At 38.2% G+C, this 16,398-nt stretch overlaps 1 protein-coding gene across 1 annotated transcript in view; it reads right to left on the bottom strand.

The window, feature by feature from the left end:
- Positions 1–16,398, bottom strand: part of HOMER1 (homer scaffold protein 1) — a 130,649-nt gene that overhangs the window by 22,871 nt on the left and 91,380 nt on the right. The window lies entirely within an intron of this gene.

Below are 16,398 nucleotides of genomic sequence, written 5' to 3'. Positions count from 1 at the left end.
GACTAGTTCTCACCTTCATTAGGACAGATACAGATATCGACAGAAGAGTTTCTACCCATTCTCTTTTGAGGAATAAACATTATATCCTGAAAAAATATCTATGAGCAAAACGTAACAATACTGTGTATTTTTTAAGGTGGGTATTAGCTGACATATAATATTATATTAGTTTCAGGGGTATAACATAGTGATTTGGTAACTGTATACAGCACGAAATATTCACCATGATAAGTACAGTTACCATGTGTCACTATACAAAGTTATTACCATATTATTCACTGTATTTCTTAATCTGTACTTTTCATCCCTGTTATTTACTTTATAACTAGAAGTTTGCACCTCTTAATCTCCTTAATCACCTGTTTTGCCTTATTCCCCTTTTCTCTGGCAACTAGACAGACCAGTTCGCTCTCTGTACTTTTGAGTCTATTTCTGTTCTTCTTTTTTAGATTCCACATGTACTTGAAATCCTATGGTATTTTGTCTTTCCCTATCTGACTGATTTTACACAGCAAAATACCCTGTAGGTCCATCCATGTTGTTGCAAATGGTAAGATTTCATTCTTTTTTATGGCTGAGTAATATTCCATTTTGTGTGTGTGTGTGTGTGTGTGTGTGTACCACATACCACATCTTCTTTATCCATTCATCTACTAATGGACCTTGGGCTGCTTCCCTATCTTGGCTATTGTAAATAATGCTGCAATAAACCTAAGGGTGCGGATACCTTTTAGAATTAGTATTTTCATTTTCTTTGGGTAAATGCCCAGAAGTGAAATTAATGGATCATACGATATTTCTATTTTTAATTTCTGAGGAACCTCCATACTGTTTTCCACAGCGGCTGCACCAAATGCACCATATTTTTTAAGTTCATCAAACTTTGAAGTACAATTTCATTCCTTTGTGAAACATGTGAGGATGCTGCAATGTCAATAAGGTTTGGGACACATAACGTAGTATTTCTTCTGAAACCGTTATTGATTTATTTCACGTTATTCATAATTTTGAAAGGCCCAAAATACAAAAATTTGTCGCAATAAATTTATTTCAGGTATTATGATAGGCTACACCTAGAAATTGGTCCTAATGACTTAATTTCTGATAGAATTCCGTGTCGCATATAAAACAAAAAAAACCTAAAAGCAATAACCTATTTCCTCATTTACTGTTCTATTTAATAAGTTATCCAAACTTAATTGCCTCAACCAAGACAATTTTTCTATTACAAAGACAATTCTATTAATTGGGAAGATTTCTCTCTTGATAAATCCTTTGTTAACTGTCTCACGAAGAAATAACTGCCTCATTTGAAAGAAAAAGATGTTTTTTCCTTAAAAAAAAAAAAAGATTTATTTGAGAGCGAATGCGCACACACATGGTGGGTGGGGGGACAGGCGAGAGAGAATCTCAAGCAGACTCTTGGCTGAGCACGGAGCCCTGCATGGGGCTCAAGATGGCAGGACCTTGAGATCATGACCTGAGCCTAAATCAAGAGTCAGACGCTTAACCGACAGAGCCACCCAGGTGCCCCTTTTCTTACTTATTATTGAACAGTTTCCTCCTTTTAGTGAAATTCTACAAACCTCATCCCATTAATTAGTGATGATGATAGCTTTCTTTAATCTGCATTTTTGGTTTTTGGTAGGTTATCTGCATCACAGAGCAAATGCTTTGATGGACTGATTTTTTCTTTTTCTTTCTTTTTTTTTTTTTAAGATTTTATTTATTTGAGAGAGAGAATATGAGAGAGCGAGCACATGAGAGGGGGGAGGGTCAGAGGGAGAAGCAGACTCCCCACCGAGCAGGGATCCTGATGTGGGACTCGATCCAGGGACTCCAGGATCATGACCTGAGCCGAAGGCAGTCGCTTAACCGACTGAGCCACCCCAGGCGCCCTCTTTCTTTTTTTTTTTGAGAGAGGCAGAGGGGAGGGGCAAAGGGAGAGAGAGAATCTTAAGCAGGCTCCGCGCCCAGCACAGGGCTTGATTTCACGACCCTGATATCATGACCTGAGTAGAAATCAAGAGTTGGACATTTAACTGAATGAGCCACCCAGGTGCCCTGGACTGATATTTTTAATAGGAATTTTAATATCTATTATATTAAAGAAAGCATGTTCCTATCAGCAAGATTTCTAAAGCTCACCACTAATAATAAGATGTATCAGCAACATGAACCCACTGATATGATGCATAAGGAAAGACACAAGATAATTTCTGCAGTATTCTTGCCAAAAAGGTATAACCTCATTCTAATCATGAGAAAACAACATAAACCCAAACTGAGGACATTCTACAAAATAACTGGTTGGTACTCTTCCGAAGTGTCAAGAGAAGATAAGACTGAGAAATAGAATGGTGGAGAATAAGAAGAAATAATTAAATGCAAACAGACAGGTTCCTAGGAAAGGGACAATGATGAAAACAAGTCTCCTAAACTGGAGTTAACAGTATTATATCGATATTAATTTGATAATTATCATGGTTATGTAAGACGTTAACAGTAAGGGAAGCTGGGTGATGGTTTCTCTACATAGTTTTTTAACTTTCCTCTAAGTCTAAAATTAGTTTCAAATAAAAAGTTTTAAAAATTTTCTAAAGTTTAAAAAAATTTTTTTCTAAAGTTTACTAAGTGAAAACATTTCATCTAAACATGAAAGGATTAAATCAAACAAAAAGCTAAGCTATTAATTTAACAACCCACTTCTATCCTTGAAAAGAAAATTCTTTTCTATTCCGTCTTTTGGGGAATGATTTTCCAAATTCGGTTTTTCTGAGCAAAGCATGCACCTGTTCTAACTAAATCACAGATTTTTTTAAAACCACCTACCATTTTTTTCCCTATAGAGGAGTTTTATTTAAACAGACCCTTCAATCTGACAACTAAAATCTTATTGAACTAATTTAAACACTTGATATGTGCAAATACCAAACTCCTGGGGCATCTTTAGTTACATGTGGACATTTGTCCTCAGTTCCGGAAATCACTTTAGACTCATAAAGGTGAAATGGATGTCTTGTTATTCAAAAGAAGCCCCTTTCAACTGCAACTGAGTTTATGTTAATGAGGTGATTTTTAGAACCCCTCTAAAGATCATGGGGGCTGCTTTTCAGGAGAACCAACCTTGATTAAAGGTTAAAACTTTCAGTCCCACCCCCTGGCCTCCAGGGAGGGGAGAGGGGCTGGAAGTTGAATCAGTCACCAACGGCCAGTGAATTTATCATGTCTGTGTAATGAAGCCTCCATAAAACCCCAAAAGAATGGGTTTCTGAGAGCTTCCACGTTGGTGACCCAGAAACCATCCATGTGCTAGGTCCACACTCCACAGGAAAAAAGCTCCTGCTTTCAGAATCTTGCCCTATGTATCATTTCACCTGGCTATTCATTCATATCCTTTATAATAAACCGATTATCTAGTAAGTAAAACCAGTTTCCTGAGTTCTGTGAGCCACTCTAGCAAATTAATCAAACTAGGGAGGGGGTTGTGGGAACCCCTAATTTACAGCCAGTCAATCAGAAGCACAGGTAACAACGTGGGACTTGAGATTGGCATCTAAAGAGGAAGCAGTATTGTGGGACTGAGCCCTTAACCTGGTAGTTAGTGTAAGAACTGAGTTAAATTTTGTGGACACTCAATCAGTGTCCATGGAGAACTGAGTTAATTGCTTGGTGGTAATCTGCCTAATCTTCCTGGATTGAGGCACATGGGTTCTATCTCCTGTTCTAGTCAAGCTGGCTTGCCTGTGAGGGTTTCCTCCTCCCAATCAGATTTTCACTTCGTTTCCTATGAATTTTTGCCCCCAATTTTCTATATCAGCATCAATCTACAGGACTGCATTCTTCCTTTTCACAGATTCAGGTCTTCTCCATAAGTATTCTCTAGTTACACCACCTGTCCTTCCACTTCGAGCACAGCCCAGCGCTTGCCATTCTATGCAGGTTTAGCTAACACACTGACAACCTAAATGAAAAAGAAAAGGTGTTCATTTAAGTAAAATGTATTCTTTATGAAGTTAAGTACAAAATCAACCTCAGATTAATATAATGAATAGTAAATGTTTTAACTATTAAATTTTAACTAAGTTTTCGATATAAGTTTGAATATATGTATTTTGAATCTTACACTTGGGAGAGGACTTCACATTAGCCTTGATTAGTAGAATCTATAGATTCTACTATTTAGCTATCCATTCTAAATCGATCTATCAAGCATACAAAGTACAAGAGATCTCATGTACAGAACACAGATCTGGGAACTGGAGATCTGTTCAGGAAAAGGTTAGCATCCCCAAAACAGAATGCCTTGTTTTGGAGTAATTTAGAAATCAGTTCATCTGACCAACCCAAATTAGCCAAACTGGGGGGTGCCTGGGTGACTCAGCTGGTTAAGCATCTGCCTTCAGCTCAGGTCATGATCCTGGGATCCTGGGACTGAGCCCCAAGTGTGGCACCCTGCGCAGTGGGGAGTCTGCTTCTCCCTCTCCCTCTGCCCTTTCCTCCACTCCTGCACTCACTCTCTCTCTCAATAAATAAAATCTTAAAAAAAAATTTAGCCAGGGCGCCTGGGTGGCTCAGTCGTTAAGTTGTCTGCCTTCAGCTCAGGTCATGGTCCCAGGGTCCTGGGATCGAGGCCTGTACCAGGCTCCCTGCTCAGTGGGAAACCTGCTTCTCCCTCTCCTACTCCCCCCTGCTTGTGTTCCCTTTCTCGCTGTGTCTCTGTCAAATAAATAAATAAAATCTTTAAATAAAAAAAAATTTAGCCAAATGAAAACACAAAGAGAACAAAAAAGAAACACGGTATCCAAGACATGGCGGGGGGGGGGGCGGATATCAAACTGTTTAACAAATGTCTAATTGGCATCCCAGAAAGAGAAAAGAGAAGGCAGCAGAAGAAATACTTGAAGATGCAATGGATGATAATTTTCAAAAAAACAATAAAGGACATTTAACTATAAATACAAAAAGCTCAAAAAGATATTACATATAAAGGAAAAAACTATAGTTATAGTAGTTTCTCATCAAACTATGCAGTCCAGAAGACAATAGTATGACAGTGCCAAAAGAAAATAATTCTCAACCCAGAATTTTACACACAGTGATAATAGCTTTCTAAATGAAGATGAAATAATGAGTTTTTCAGGCAAACAAAAGCTGGGGGAATTCATTATCATTAGACAATATATTACAGGAAATATTAAAGGAAGTTCTTGTATTATACCAGGCAGAAGTGGGATATTCAGTAAAAAATGAAAATATCTGGAAAAGATTGAAATGAAGATTATTATAAAAAATCCAAAGATAATTCAAAGGAGAAAGAATAGTCTTTAAAACAAATTGTGCAGGGTGCCTGGGTGGCTCAGTTATTTATTAAGCGTCTGCCTTCAGCTCAGGTCATGATCCCAGGGTCCTGGGATCGAGCCCCACATCGGGCTCCCTGCTTGGCAGGAAGCCTGCTTCTTCCTCTCCCACTCCCCCTGCTTGTGTTCTCTCTCTCACTGTCTCTCTCTCTGTCAAATAAATAAAATCTTTAAAGAAGATAAATAAAACAAATGGTGCTAAATCAACTAGATAACCACATACACAGAGAATCTTGAGTCATATCTAATTTCCGATATAAAAATTAACTGAAAACATAAAACTGTTATAAAATATAAAACTCCCAGAAGAAACCAAGAAGAAAATCTTTGTCACCATGGGTTAAGCAAAGGTTTCTTAGCTAAAACACCAAAAGCAGGATCCATTAAAAAATTAATAAAAGGATTTCATAACAATTACAAACTTCTCTTTGAAAGACACCATTTAAACATAAAACGAAGAGATTCTAGAATTCAAGGAAGGTTCAACATATAAAAATCAATGCAGGGGCACGTGGGTGGCTCAGTTGCTTAAGTATCAGCCTTTGGCTCAGGTCACGATCCTAGCGTCCTGGGATGTGGAGCCCTGCATCGGGCTCCCTGCTCAGCAGGGTATCTGCTTCTCCCTCTGCCTCTCCCCCAGCTCATACTTGCACTCACTCTCTCTCTCTCTCTCTAAATAAATAAATAAATACAAATCTTTAAAAAAAAAAATCAATGTAATACATCACATTAATAAAAGAAAAAAATTCATCTCGAATGATGTAGGAACATTTGACAATATTCAATACCCTTTTATTATAAAAATACTCAATAAATGAGGAATAGAAGGAAACTACCTCAACATAATAAAGGCCATACATGTAAAGCACACAGCTAATATCAGACTCAAATATGAAAGACTGAAACCTTTTTCTCTAAGATCAGAGACAAGACAAGGATGCTCATTTTCACCACGCCAACTTCAAATTGGTACTGGAAGTCCTAGCCAACACCTGTAGGCACAAAAATGAATAAAAGATGTCTAAATTAAAAAGGAAGAAGTAAAAATCTGTTTGCAGGTGACATGATTTATAAAACCCTAAAGATTTCATAAAAAGGCTGTCAGAACTACCAAATGAGTTCTTCAAAGCGGCAGGACACAAAAATCAACACACAAAACCAGTTGGTAGTCCTAGCCTCAGCAATCAGACAACAAAGAGAAATAATAGGCATCTGAATAGGCAAAGTAGTCAAACTCTCTCTTTGCAGATGACATGACAGTCTATGTGGAAAACCCAAAAGACTCCACCCCAAAACTGCTAGAACTCATACAGGAATTCAGCAAAGTGGCTGGACATAAAATCAGTGCACAGAAGTCAGTTACATTGCTATACACAAACAATGAGACAGAAGAAAGAGAAATTAAGGAGTCAATCCCATTTACAATTGCACCCAAAACCGTAAGATACCTAGGAATAAACCTAAGAGGCAAAAAATCTGTACTCAGAAAACTATAGAACACTTAATGAAAGAAATTGAGGAAGACACAAAGAAATGGAAATATGTTCCATGCTCATGGACTGGAAGAACAAATGTTGTTAAAATGTCTATACTACCCAGCGTGTCTGGGTGGCTCAGTCGTTCAGTGTCTGCCTTTGGCTCAGGTCATGTTCTGGGCGTCCTGGGATTGAGTCCTGCATCGGGCTCCCTGCTCAGCGGGAAGCCTGCTTCTCCCTCTCCCACTCCCCCTGCTTGTGTTCCCTCTCTCTCTGTGTCTCTCTGTGTCAAATAAATTAAAAAAAAAAAAATTTAAAAAAATTTAAAAAAAATGTCTATACTACCCAAAGCAATCTACACATTTAATGCAATCCCTATCAAAATACCATCAACTTTTTTCACAGAGCTGGAACAAATAATCCTAAAACTTGTATGGAACCAGAAAAGACCCTGAATTGCCAAAAGAATGTTGAAAAAGAAAACCAAAACCGGTGGCATCACAATGCCTGACTTCCAGCTCTATTACAAAGCTGTCATCATCAAGACAGTATGGTACTGGCACAAAAACAGACATATAGATCAGTGGAACAGGATAGAGAGCCCAGAAATGGACCCTCCACTGTATGGTCAACTCATCTTTGACAAAGCAGGAAAGACTCCAATGGAAAAAAGTCTCTTCAACAAACGGTGTTGGGAAAATTGGACAGCCACAAGCAGAAGAATGAAAGTGGACCATACTCAAAATGGATGAAAGACCGAAATGTGAGACAGGAATCCATCAAAATCCTTGAGGAGAACACAGGCAGCAACCTCTGTGACCTCGGCAGCAGGAACTTCTTGGTAGACACATCCTCAAAGGCAAGAGAAATGAAGGCAAAAATGAACTATTGGGACTTCAATCAAGATAAAAAGCTTTTGCACAGCAAAGAAAACAGTCGACAAAACCGAAAGATAACTGACAGAATGGGAGAAGATATTTGCAAATGACATATCAGATAAAGGGCTAGTATCCAAAATCTATAAAGAACATATCAAACTCAACACCCAAAGAACAAAGAATCCAGTCAAGAAATGGGCAGAAGACATAGGGTGCCATTTCTCCAAAGAAGACATCCAAATGGCCAACAGACACATGAAAAAATGTTCAACCTCACTCGGCATCAGGGAAATACAAATCAAAACCTCAATGAGATACAATCTCACACCAGTCAGAATGGCTAAAATTAACAAGTCAGGAAACTACAGGTGTTGGCAAGGATGTGGAGAAAGGGGAACCCTCCTACACCGTTGGTGGGAATGCAAGCTGGTGCAGCCACTCTGGAAAACAGTAGGGAGGTTCCTCAGAAAGTTGAAAATAGAGCTACCCTACGACCCAGGAATTGCACTACTGGGTATTTACTCCAAAGATACAAATGTAGTGACCCAAAGGGGCACCTGCACCCCAACTTTTATAGCAGCAATGTTCACAATAGCCAAACTATGGAAAGAGCCCAGATACCCATCGACAAGATGAATGGATAAAGAAGACGTGGTGTATGTATACACACACACACACACACACACACACACACACACACACACACACACAATGGAATACTATCCAGCCATCAAAATAAATGAAATCTTGCCATTTGCAATGATGTGGATGGAACTAGAAGGTATCATGCTAAGCGAAATAAGTCATTCAAAGAAAGATAATTACCATATGATTTCACCAATATGTGGAATTTAAGAAACAAAACAGAGGATTAGAGGGGAAGAGAGGAAAAAATAAAACAGAAACCAGAGAGGGAGAGAAACCATAAGAGACTCTTAATCATAGGAAACAAACTGAGGGTTGGTGGAAGGGAGGGGGGTGGAGGGATGGGGTAACTGGGTGATGGACATTAAGGAGGGGATGTGATGTAATGGGTATTATATAAGACTGATGAATCACAGACCTCTGATACCAATAATACATTTTATGTTAATTAGTTGAATTAAAATAAAAAATGTTAAAAAAAAACCCATTGTAATTGAGACACAATGAACAGTCAGAAAAGGAAATTAATAAAACAATTCCACTTGCAATAGCATCTACTAGAATAAAATACTTAGTAATGAACTTAACCAAGGAGGTAAAAATCTAGTACACTGTGAACTACAGAAGGTTGCTAAAAGAAATTAAAGATACAAATAAACAGAAAGACAGTCACTGTATATGGAATGGAAGACTTAATACTGTGAAGGCATCAATACTACCCAAAGTGATCTAGAGATTCAATGTAATCCCCATCAAAATCCCAGCCGTGTTACTTGAGAAGCAGAAAAATCCATCCTAAAATTCATATGGTATCCCAAACTGCCAAAGCAATTTTTAAAAAAAAGAACACAGTTGGAGATCTCACCTTTCCTGATTTCAAAACTTACTACAAAGTTACAATAATCAAAACAGTGTGGTACTGACATAAAGACAGACATATAAACCAATAGAACAGAGCAGAAAGGGCAGAAATAAACCCTCACATATATGGTCAATTCAGTTTCAGATATCTGATTGTCATGATCACTCAATGGGGAAGGATGGTCTTTTCAACCAATGGTGCCGGGAAAACTGAACACCCACATACACAAGAATGAAGTTGGGCTTCCTTTTATTTAATTTGGCCTATGTAAAAATTAACTAAAAATGGATCGGAGACCTAAATGTAAAAGCTAAAACTTTAAAACTCTTAAAAAGCAAACACAGGGGGAAAAGCTCCATGACAGGGAACTTGCAATGATTTTTTTTGGATAGATCATAAAAAGCATAGGCAAGATAAAAAATACGTTTGGACTACAGCAAAATTTAAAACTTCTGTTCACCAAAGGATACAATCAACAGAGTGAAAAGACAACCCACATAACAGTAAAAAGTATTTGCAAGTCATTTATTTGATAAAGAGATAATATTCAGAATATATAAAGAACTCCTATAACTCAACAACAAAAAACAAATAACCTGATTAGAAAATGTGCAAAGGACTTGAACAGATGTTTCTCCAAAGATATCCAAGTGGCCAATAAAGACCTGAAAAGACGGTCAACATCACTAGTCATTAGGGAAATGCAAATCAAAACCACAGTGAGATACCAATCATTTCGTATCCATTAGGATGGTTACTATCAAAAAAAGCAAAAAACAGGTGTTGGTGTGGACTCAGAGAAATCAGAACCCTTGTACACTGTTGGTGGGAATATGAAATGGTGCAGCTGGTATGGAAAACAGTATGGCAGTTCCTCAAAAAAATTAAGAATGAAATTAACATGTGATCTAGTAATTCTACTTCTCAATATGTATCTAAAAGATATCTGCAAAACAATGCTCATAGTAGCATTATTCACAATAAAAATATAGAAGCAATCCAAGTGTCCAGTGGCAACCCAAATGTCCAATAAAATGTGATATATGATGCCACAGGATATTACTGAGCCTTAAAATGGAAGAAAATGCTGACACATGCCATAACATGGATGAACCTTGAGGATATTATGCTAAGTGAACTAATCCAGTCACAAAAAGACAAATACTATACAATTTCACTAAAATATTACCTAGAGTAGTCAAATGCAGAAACAGAAAGTAGAGGGGTGGTTGCCAGGTGCTGGGGGAAAGAAAGGAATGGAGAGTTGCTGTTTAATTGGTACAGTTTTACTTTTGCAAGATAAAAAGAATTCTATAGATTGGTTCTTGCAACAATGTGAATATATGTTACACTGAACTGTACATGTAAAAATGGTTATGATAAATTTTATGCTATATATATTTTATCACTTTTTAAATTTTTTTTAAAGATTTTATTTATTTGAGAGAGAGAGAGCACAACAGGGGGGAGGGTCAGAGGGAGAAGCAGACTCCCTGCTAAGCAGGGAGCTCGATGTGGGACTCGATCCCAGGACTCCAGGATCATGACCTGAGCTAAAGGCAGTCGCTTAACCAACTGAGCCACCCAGGCGCCCTTTTTAAATTTTTTAAAAAGATTTTTAGGTGAGAGACAAAGAGCGCAAGCAGGGGGAGGGGAAGAGGGAGAGGGAGAAACAGACTCCCTTGCTCAGCAGGGAGCCTGATGCAGAATTCGATCCCAGGACCCTGAGATCGTGACCTGAGCCAAAGGCAGATGCTTAACCAACTGAGAGAGAGCACGTGTGAGTCAGGGGTGGGAGGGGTAGAGGAAGAGGGAGAGAGAGAATCTTAGGTCATCTCCACGCTCAGCAGGAGCCCAACGTCAGGGCTTGATCTCACAACCCTGAGATCAGGACCTGAGCAGAAATCAAGAATCAGACACTTAACTGAGTCACCCAGGCACCCCCACAATTTTTTTAAAAAGGGAAAAAAAGGCTACATATTGTTTGATTTCCATTTATATGACATTACAGAAAAGACAAAACTATAGGGATAGAAAAGAGATCCTTGGTTGTCCAGTGGCTGGGGTAGGGAAAGAAGTCTACTATAACAAAGAGCATGAGAGAATTTTGGGGGGTGACAGAACTTTACTTTGTGTTGGTAGCTACACAGCTATACAAATGTAAAATGGATAAAACTGTACGGTAGAAAGAGTGAATTTTACTATACATAAAAATTATACTTCAATTTTAAAAATTATCACATTACCAAAAGAAAAAAGAAGGCTTTCTAAATACTTGTAAATACACTTTCTGTGAATGTAGGATTACAAACTTTAAGAGCTGGAAAGGTCTTCTTAAACTGGTAGAATGGTCCCTAAGCTGCTCCATTCATGCCTGTATTTGTTGGCATGGGAAGAGACTGGGTGGGCAGGAAACACATAATAAAAGAGTCAAAAATAAAAAGGAAGGTGGTTAGTGGGCATCTGTAGATGGTGATAAGAAGTAGATAGGAGAAGCAGGATTATAGAGGCAGGGATACACATAGGAAAGGAATGGGCCATAGATAAGGCATAATTAAAAATTGGTTTTGGGGGCGCTTGGGTGGCTCAGTCAGTTAAGCGTCTGCCTTCGGCTCAGGTCATGATCCCGGGATCCTGGGATCGAGCCCCATGTCGGGCTCCCTGCTCAGCAGGGAGCCTGCTTCTCCCTCTCCCTCTGCTGCTCCCCCTGCTTGTACTCTCTCACTCTGTCAAATAAATAAATAAAAATCTTTAAAAAAATTTGGTTTTGGCAGGAAGACATTGAAATGATGCCTCTGGAACAGACAGAAAAAGGTGAAGGTACTGTGTTTCAGTATACTATAAACTTGTCTACTTCTTTCCCTAAACATGTCTTGAGCCTCTCGTATATCAAGTAATAAGATCTGGCCACAGATAAGCTGTCCATGGACTTCCATTAACCTTCTTCTTCTTTACTCTGCAGAGCCCCAAAGTCCTGCTGATTGCATTTAAACAAAAAGGTAAATGCTGAAGAAAACGGTCATACCAAATACATTTATGCATATTGCACAAGAAGACAACAAACCATAACAAACTGGACTTAATAATCTAATCTTGAAGTAAGTATTACAGGAGAGAACAGTTCAATGTTGTTTTTGTCTTTCTGCATTTTCTTATACTTGGTTCCAAAGTAAATAAATATGTTTTTAAGGCTATTTTGTAGTATCAACCAAAATTTTAACTTTGTTGGTAAATGTGAATATTTTAGAACATTCTTGCTTCCTCTACTTTATGCTGCTCCTTTAATAACCTAGCACACAGTGTGAAATATGATTTAGGAAATAACATGTTTTTGATTTTTGTCAATCTGCCCTGTTTTTTTATAGCTTTCTTGGTATATTCCCCTCAGCATCTAGTATATTAGACCACCCTACACAATTTCAACTAACAATGAACACCAAAGAGTATCCTGAAGGAAGTTTTACAATGTGAGCTATCTCATTATCTCAGATGTGGTCAGCCCTCATATATAATTTTAAATAGTTGACATACTTTTGCAATTAAAAAAAAAAGTGTTCCTTTCTTACAATTTTAAGATAGCCCATTCCTCCCCCATTAGACTGATTTTTTTTTTAAATGTTTTATTTATTTGTCAGAGAGAGAGCACAAGGAGAGAGCTGCAGGCAGAGGCAGAGGGAGAAGCAGGCTTCCCGCCGAGCAGGGATCCCGATGCGGGGCTTGATCCCAGGACCCCAGGATCATGACCCGAGCCGAACACAGATGCTTAACCAACTGAGCCACCCAGGCGCCCCTTGATTGATTTTTAGCAATAATGAATGCCATGGGATTAATGTTGATACCAACATTTTAATTTAGCATCTTACAGTTCAGGAATACTTGTTAAAAAAAATGTTAGAGTTCTAACTTTGGCTGCTAATTTGGTCCTTTTTTACAGGTACAGTTTTGATAGTTTCATATTACATAAACTGTTCACAAAGAAACCACTAAATTGTTTAGCAGGAGACACCAGTGAGTCAGAAGAGATATTGAAATACCACTATGATCTCATGTCTGTTTGCTGGAATAAGAGCAAAATAATTCTTTATTCTTGTGACTGGTAAAGTTTCCCTTCAGAAAGGACCAGCCGGTTTCCTGTTGGCTTCAGATCTACAAGTCAGATGAGGGAGTTCCAAACACTCCCAAGACATCATTTGAAAGGTTCTTTAAACTGGAATTTTACAGGTTTCCTTTAACTAAGGTCAAAGTTCTACAAAAAAAGTAGTAAATAAACCTCATTAAATTAGTTATGTAAAGTCTAGAAGAAAAAGTACCATCTAACAATAGACAATCTGAACAAAGTAAGTCTAATGCATGAGCAATGCACTTACTTAATTAAGCTATGAAGTGAATCCTCTATGTGAATGGTCAGTCACAGAATTTTAAAAAGCTGCCCCCCCCCATGCCTCCAGGGCCCAGATCCACCATCAGTCTCTCGAATGGTAGCGCCATGCATGCTAATTATGTAAACTGTAAAAAATATCCAGATAAGCTTTTAAAAGGGGATTTAAAAATAGGTGGCAATAGGCTTACTTCTGGACATGATTCTTAGTGTTGGTAGTGAGGTCACTCCCTTACTATGAAAGTAGGAGAGCAACTCAAGCAGTCCCAACACCGCCCTGTTGAAGGACAGCCTGGTGGTTTGTCTCCTTACCTTTCCTACACACTTGTGAGCACAGAAGCCACCAATGGGGACTTCAACCTACACACACACCACTCTCTGGACTAGGTGCTCCCCTGTCGGCCTATTGGCCCCAAGGCTAATTCCACTTAGAAACTAATGCTTTCTTCAACAGTTCAGGGTCTAAGTTTGTGTTCCTTAATATAAGTTATCATGTTAAAGGAAGGAAACATCTCTTAAAAGAAAATAGGGTAACTGGGCAAAGTTTACAAACATTATTTGTTGTGAAAAAGACTTCAACGAGTAGGAATTTAAGGTTCTGCTAGGCAAATAATCTAGTATACCAAAGGATCATTCTATGAAAACCTCAATGTGCCTAAATGCTTAACAAGGTTTCCCTCAAAGCTTACTATAATTTTGGCAACTCACCAGTTTTCTTACCCTTGGGGTCCTCTTATCAGATGTTCCCATTGTTCTGATCCTTACGGTTCTATTGGCACCTGTTTCTAAATACTGCCTCTTCTGAACCTTGCTGTCAATGTATGCCTTGATAACCTTCTTACTTTCCAGCTCAGATTCCTTCCTGACTTACAACCCATCATCTTTGCACATAACCTGGCATGGCTGGCTAACACGCAATACACAAACTAATGGCTACTGGTGAACAGATGAAGATATGTTTGCTAAGGTTAAGTTTTAAAAACAGTCCCTATAGGGGACTAGAAATCACACTCTGAAAAACATGGTATTTAGAACTGAAATGGAATTTATGTATTAAAAAATTTTTTTTAAAGATTTTATTTATTTATTTGACAGGGAGAGAGACAGAGAGAGAGCACAAGCAGGGGTAGCAGCAGAGGGAGAGGGAGAAGCAGGCTCTCAGCTGAGCAGGGAGCCCAATGCAGGGCTCGATCCCAGAACTCTGGGATCACGACCCGAGCCGAAGGCAGACACCCAACGGACTGGGCCACCCAGGTGCCCCTGTACTAAAGTTTTTAATAAACAGTGGCTTAGAAGAAAATTTCAGAGACAAGAGTGACAGAGTTTTTAAAGAAATACTTTATCTCCAATGTTATAATAGCCCAAAAGGAGAACACTGGGTTGAAAAATGTGGACATACAGTCAAAAAGTGAATCAGAAGAGTTGGACTTCTGAATATGATGAAAGCATAGGAGCACCTTAAGCCACTTATTCTAGATACACCATCTAAGTATAACAGTGTTCTAGATAGATTGATATCTGTGTCTAAGTAAGTCTGAAAGAGCTGTTATAGTCAGTTAAATTGACAATGGTTTTTTTCTGGTAGTATATAAAATAATGTCTTATCATCAAAGGCATCTGAAATCAGATAAAATATAGAATTTTACTTAGCTATGGAAAAACAAACAACAGTGACTTTTCTGAGGAAGTTATAAAATTAATCTGAAATAAATTACTTTAAAATGTATAACCATGCCTTTATCACTCTTTAAATAGAAACTGCTTTGAATAGAAATAAAGAATTTCATTAAATGTACACATTAAATAAGAACCAACTGTGAAAGAGTGGCTAAAAATACAGGCTCAGGTACATCTACAACTAATACAATGTTACACATCAATTATATCTCAATTTAAAAAAAAAAAAAGCACAAGCCGAGGAGTTTGTTGACTTGGTTGAAACGGTAGCTCAAGCTACTCACTAGTATGGGACCTTGGGCACACTATCCAGACTCTTTAAGCCTCAGTTTCCTCATCTGTAAGACTATGATTAATACTAACTATCCTCATCGGGTGATTCTGAGGAATAAACAGCCTCTATATAAGTACCCTTAAAGAAAGCACATAAGAGTCACTCTAATATTTCTGTATATGTACATGGAATAAGGAATCTTGAAAGATTCTTCAGTGAACTATGAAAAAGCTAAAAGATCTAATATGAAATATTTTAAGGGAGATGTTTTTGACTAGTGATGTAAATAAATAGGTATAATAAATCAAAACCACATCTGGCACATATTCAGTGATTTTTGTCATCATCCTTGGGTACCACAGATGTATTACTTATAGTAAGTTTACACCTTTGATGTAGCACTCAGAATAAATTTATCAAGGTAATGGAGGAGTGAGGAAACACACAGAAATGATTCTCATGAAGTGGTAAGGCTGATTTCTGATTATGCGAGGAGGGAAGATGAAATCTGAATCTGAACTACATTAGGTTTACCTCGTAAAACATCCTGCACTTCAGTGCAAAATTCCCATTTAATTTTGGAGGGCCCAAAAAGTCTAGCTCTACTCCATTTTTATTCACTAAAATGGAGGGACTTGTAAACCCACTAAAAAGAGGCCCTTAGAAATCCCCTGGCTCCCATAACCGTGCTCCTAGCATAACAGAAGCATATCCACGTGCTACAGCAGCACTCACTGGAGAGGGCTCGTTCCTGTAACATCTGTGCATTACCCGCCTGACGCAGTGACTTCTGCAGTTCCTGCCATGTGCCTTAAGGGAGCTGTGACCAAGGGATGAAGACACAAGGTG

Source organism: Callorhinus ursinus, unplaced genomic scaffold (assembly GCF_003265705.2).
Source record: "Callorhinus ursinus isolate GAN/ISIS: 27379988/994484 unplaced genomic scaffold, GSC_fseal_2.0 scaffold23, whole genome shotgun sequence".
Lineage (NCBI taxonomy): Eukaryota > Metazoa > Chordata > Mammalia > Carnivora > Otariidae > Callorhinus > Callorhinus ursinus.
The sequence above is the reverse complement of the archived record's forward strand: the minus strand, read 5'-3'. Positions and strand labels throughout refer to the sequence as shown.